This window comes from Pteropus alecto, unplaced genomic scaffold (assembly GCF_000325575.1).
Source record: "Pteropus alecto unplaced genomic scaffold, ASM32557v1 scaffold189, whole genome shotgun sequence".
Taxonomy (NCBI): Eukaryota; Metazoa; Chordata; class Mammalia; order Chiroptera; family Pteropodidae; genus Pteropus; species Pteropus alecto.
In genome coordinates, this window is record NW_006442117.1 from 586,988 (window position 1) to 592,623 (window position 5,636).

Below are 5,636 nucleotides of genomic sequence, written 5' to 3' on the forward strand. Positions count from 1 at the left end.
GTTTGACGTCCATCCTGCGGAGCCACCAGTCAGGTCAGTTCCTAGGCCATCAGAGGGGACACAGAGACTGCACTTCCAGCTGTCGGTTTATCTTGTGACTTGTGCTCCTGGGGAAAGGAGAGCCCGGGCAGGGAATCTGTCACCTGTTTTTGCACCTGCCTCGCCTCCCCGACCAGTTTTGAGCTACGGATGGCAGAGGGTGTGCTTTGCTCATCACCAAATCGTCCTCAGCATCTAGCGCAGTGCAAGGCACTGAAGAGGTCTTGGGAAAAGATGAGTAGCATCAATCGTAAACGTGGGACTTTAAAGCTGGTAAGAAGGGACGGTGCCGTCATGGCCGGTGGAGTAGGCAGAGGACGGTCTGCTGACAAGCGGGACTGTTCTTTATCCCTTAGACCACACGCTCCGGACCACTGCCAGTTCCCGTCATGAGCAAGGACGCTGTGCCTGTCCTCTCCTGTGGCCCAGGGCCAGACCCGGCCCCGGCAGGTCTGGGGCACCCAGCGATCCCCTGCCAAATGAGGCAGGCACGTGGCTGTCGCAGGCTTTACCGGCGGCGCAGAGAGGACTGTGCGTCAGTCCATCCCGCGCTCAGCGATCTCTAAGCCCGAGCGTGAGCGATCTCCTTGAGGGGCGAGGGCCCTGCCTTCAAAGACGCGAGGACTTCTGACCGGCCACGTGTGTCGCTGGTACCGGGGTGGCTCTGCCGCCTCAGCGAACTAGAAAACCGAGCAAAACCTAGGAATCACCGCTTTCAGATGCTGGACAGCAGGCCCCAAGGGATGGTGGCCCCAGGGAGCTGATCACAAAGAAGGCGAGTCTTACGGTCACCCGGGTTCCATCCGTCCGGAGGCCTTTCCAGAACCCGGGTGGGGTGGGGAGGGCTCGCCGCACGGGAGGCTGAGGTTGACGTTCACGCAGGCAGAGGCCGCGGGAGCTGGTCGGCCGCACGCTGGAGAGGACAGTGCTAGGCCAAGCCACCCCAGATCTGTGTGGGGGACCCTCGAGGCCGTGGTGACTGCCGAGCTGCCCACAGGGGCAGGGCTCCTACCTGCCAGAGGGGGAGCCCAGGGGACACCAGACAGAGGAGGGGACTGGCAGACAGAGGAGGGAACTCCCAGCAGTGGGACTATACTGGCTCTCGCCCAGCGGTCCCCAACCTTGCTGGCACCAGGGACCGGGGCTCCTATGAGCATCTAACACCTCATGACCTGAGGCGGAGCTGAGGCGGTGACACCGGCGCCGGGGAGCAGCTGCAGACGCAGATGAAGCTTCGCTCGCTCACCCTCCGCTTATCTGCTGTACGCGGTCCGGTTCCTGACAGGCCACGGACCGGTACCAGTCCACGGTCCAGGTGTTGGGGGTGTTGGGGACCCCTGCTCTAGGCAATGGTGTTTGTTGTGTTTAAATTAACCCGTTTTCTAAGAGGGGCTCACTCCGTAGGAACATGGAAAGTCCTGTCTCTATTCTTCATGTTTAAACGCTCAGCCGAACTGCTTCCTACATGCTCTGGCCCCAGACACAGCCTGACCCATCAGTCTGAGGCTCAGAGTTAGCGACTGATGCATTTTTTTGAGAAAATTAGTAAAATTAGAGCTAACGTCAAAAGAATAATTTCAATAACGTCTACATGGGCAACACCACGTGCTTTAAAATATATATATGTTTTGTGTTTATAAAAATATAAAATATAAATACAGAAACGAACGTTACCGTTTAGAGCATGAACTATAGACAACAGAGAAGAGGGTCGTGCCAGCACGCACGGGCAGCCATAGTTCTTGCTGTGTCCCCTTTAAGGCCACTTTCTCACGCATTATCTCATGTGGTCATCATCACAGGAACCAATTAGTCGGAGTGCATGTTATTATCCGCATTTTACAGATGAGAGTGGGTAGCTTGCTTGAGGACACACAGCCTAATGGCCAGGAAATCAGATCTGGGCTCAAGAGCTTCCAGGCTCTGGGAGCGGCAGGTCCCAAGGGACTGTTCCCCGAAGTGTCCGCCTAGTGTGGCCAGCAAGGTAGAAAAGACGCCATGAGAACCGTTCAGGTGTCACTAGCAAATGAACTTTTCGGGCTTAAATAGTGGAGAGAAACTTTTCAGAAAATTAAAAAAATGCATTCAGAAGGGGTCACCTTGAGTCAAAGAAGGGGCTGGGTTTCTTGTCACTTTCGGGGAGTGGATTTTCAGAGAGAGGAGGGGACGTCCTAATTTATGTGCCACACGCTGATCAAGCAGATTTCCAAAGGGCGACAGAGCCAGGCGGCCGCATCGGGAACGCCATGGGGACGAGTTGATGATGGAGCTAAGTAACTGGGTGCGAGGCGGAGAGTCTGAAATTTAAATCGTCATTTCGTAACTCTAAGGAGATAAAGAATTTTCCCGTTTCCCAGACCCGCTGTTTTTCTGAAGCGCTGAGTGCTCGGTGAGCCTAACCTCAGAGCCACCCCTCCCGCCGTCTCGGGCACCCTGTCTTAGGGAGCAGCCAGCTCCATCGCTCCCGGGCTGGCTCCCTTTCAGGCCTCGGCGCCTAAAGCACTTTCTTGGATCGTAAATGGCCCTCTCGGCCAGAGTGAGCTAGTGGCAGAGACAGCCAAACCCACAAAGGAGGCAAAAAGGTTCGCTTTCCACCTGCCCCACCCTCGCCGCCTTTGACACTCTTATTTTAAGAGAAATTTTCTGCTTAGACAAAAAACAACAAGCAAGCAAGCAAGCAAGCAAACGGCCGGCAGGTTTACACTGGTCTCGGGTTGACATCTAGACAGGGGTGGGGGGGCGCTGGGCCCTCGCACTAGGACAGCAGAGGCGGTCCCCACCCCGGCTCAGGGCCACTGAGAGCCACATCAGAGCAATCGGGTGGTTGGACCTGAAGTTACTATTTTCTAGGCACTGCACTGAGTACTTTACATGTTATCTTAGTTACGTTTCCTATAACCCCCCAGAGTTAGGCATTTTCCCCATTTCACGGCTGAGGGAACCGAGGCTCGATAAGCACCTGGCCCGAAGTCCCACGTTGCTAAGTGGCGGAAGTGGCGGAAGTAGAATTTAAATGCAGATCTTCGAAAGCCGCCCCAGGACGCTGGTTATTCGCGCCCACGACCTTGCCCTGCTCCAGGCAGCTTTTCAGCGCCCCAGGGGGAAACTCGCGCAGAGTCTAGTTCAGCCGCTCGCCCTCCACCCGCTCCTGTCTCCCGTGGCTCCCGGCCGTCAGCCAAGGCCTGGTCTGCCGTCTGAGACGGAGTTCTTCTGCTCGCGCCCAGGCGTGCCGGCCTCTGCGTCTTCTCTGAACCGACCCCTTGTCCCTCTGATCATCTGTCCTTAAACTAGGTCAAAGGCCAGCAGTGTGGCAAAAGCCCCAGGGGCTGCTCCGCCCCAAGCTTCCTGAAGGACACCATGGACCTCATTACCCAAGGGGGAAAGGGTGTCCCCACCACTGAGCCTGAGGACAAAGCAACCACGCCAGAGGGAGCCCGACAGCCACTCGCTCGCGGGGACCAGGACGATTTCTGGAGGAGCTGGCTGTGAGAGGCGGCAACAGAATCAGACACACGGGGTTTGGGTCTTCAGCCCACTTGCTGACAGCGGGCTGTGCGAATCTGTGTGAGCCCCTGGCACGGCCCTCGGCGCACCTGGGCCCACAGGTGCTGTGAGTGCCTGACCTCGGGGAGGTGGCAAGGCGCACGAACAGCCCCGGGATGCTCAGCCCTCCCTCAGCGTCCCAGAGAAGTTTACCTGACACATAGCAGAGGGGACAGCGATGGCCATATCCAGGGCTAGAAGCCCGTGGGTGAAGTGTCGGCCGGGGAGAACACAGACTGTGCAGTGGGTCCAGGCCCAGTGAGTCAGGAAGAGACCTGAGCCACATCCGATGCCCCCGCCGGGCACAGAAGCTGGGACCCTTACCTCCCAGGTCACACCGACAGAGAGAGAACAGGATCTGGGGGCATTTTTCAGCGGACCTACTCTTGAAGCAAACCAGAGGATGTTTGGGGCCTGGGGTCACATGGCGGTCCCTCAGCAGGGGGGTGGGCGGGCTGGCAGGGACACGGGGGACGGGAAGGCCCAGGAAGACCTGCTTTTTGCACCCTCACTGGCCCCTCACATCTGCTCCTGTGGCTTAGAGACCAGGAGGGTCCACGGATGGGCCCCAAGGACCTGGACGGAGGCAGTTGGTTTTCAGCCCGTTTGCTGAAGCCCCGGGGGTGCCAGGGCAGCCCCCCAAGGCGGCCTAGCTGCTAGGAGTCCCCTCCCCGGCTCATCAGAGCAGCCACCATGTCATCTCCTCTCTGTACCTACGCACTGGGCTCTGGATGAGACTTTACTTCACCGAAGGCTTTAGTCAGGTTCTCCGGTTGAAAGCTGCAGAAATCAACGCAGGCCGGTAAGCAAAGGGCAGACGCTGAAAGCGCGTGGGCCTCGCAGGGGGAGCGGCCTGGGGGGGTCTCCGCACAGAGGTGCCATCTCTGCTGCTGGACGCAGAGAACGCATACCTTTGCTGCATGTCACCGCGCCCCTCTCCGGGGGGTCAGGCGTGGGGGGGAGAGGCGTGAACCCGCAGGGCTTCTCCGGGGGCCCCGGTCTCAGTGGGAGAGTGGCCCCCCACTGACCTCTCCGAGCCCTCGAGATGCGACGTGACAACTGGCTCCAGTATGTGCCCACTCTCCACGTCCCCCGGCAGCTCCCTGCCGTGGGCAGGAGCGTGTGCGGATCACACGGGCAGACGGGTTCTCCCCGTTGTCCTGGCCCCGCCCGAGACCTCTGGTCACTTCTGCCATTTCTACTGTGTGGCACAGACGCTGTCCTACCCCCTGATCCACGCCCTCTCACGGGAGGACCTTCCTGGTGCAGGACCAGCGGGGCAGGCTGGGGGCACAGAGCAGGGGAGCCGGTGGAGGGGCGAGGGACAGGTGAAGAGAACCCGTCGCAAGTGTCACTAGGAAAGACGGAAGTGTGACTCTGCTTCCCGCGGAGGCCGAGAAGGACCCGGACCGCTGAGGACAGAGCGAGCCGCAGCGGGACTGCCCCGGAGTGACACACACGCGCTGCCAGCCCGCAGTCCGTGCCCTGGCCCTGGTCCCATCTGCCTAGAGACAGGTCGCAATTCGCCTCGTTGTAATAAAATAGTAATTTTAAAGAAATAATAACAAAACTCAGGATTACCTCTGCTGTAACCGACCTGCTCCGGACCCCGGACTCCTAAGCCAGCGCGCCCAGGAGTCATCTCTGCAGGTGGCCTTCGCTGGGCGGGGACAGGAGGACGGGGCTCGGGGCCTCCGTGGGAACGGGGAGGGGGGCGTTGTGGGAATTCCACGCTGTTATTCCCCGGTTTCTAAACTCCCGGCTCGAACCTTTCTGGTCCCTTCGGATTGTTTAGATGTCTCAGCGGTAATGATTAGGAAAACTTTGCGCATTCGAGCACGTGCGCAGAGCCTCGCCCTATTGTTACCGACCCTTCTGGGTCCGGGACCCACACCGAGCTCCCCGTGCCCAGGCCCCTCGGCGCCAGTAGAAGGGTCTGAGCTGGGCGAAGCAGGGCAGCAGCTCCGCTCTTGGGTCCAGGCGCAAGGCGAGCGCAGACTCCGGTCCAGGGGCGGAGCCTTGTGCCGGTGGGCGGGGCGCGGGGAGCTGTGGGG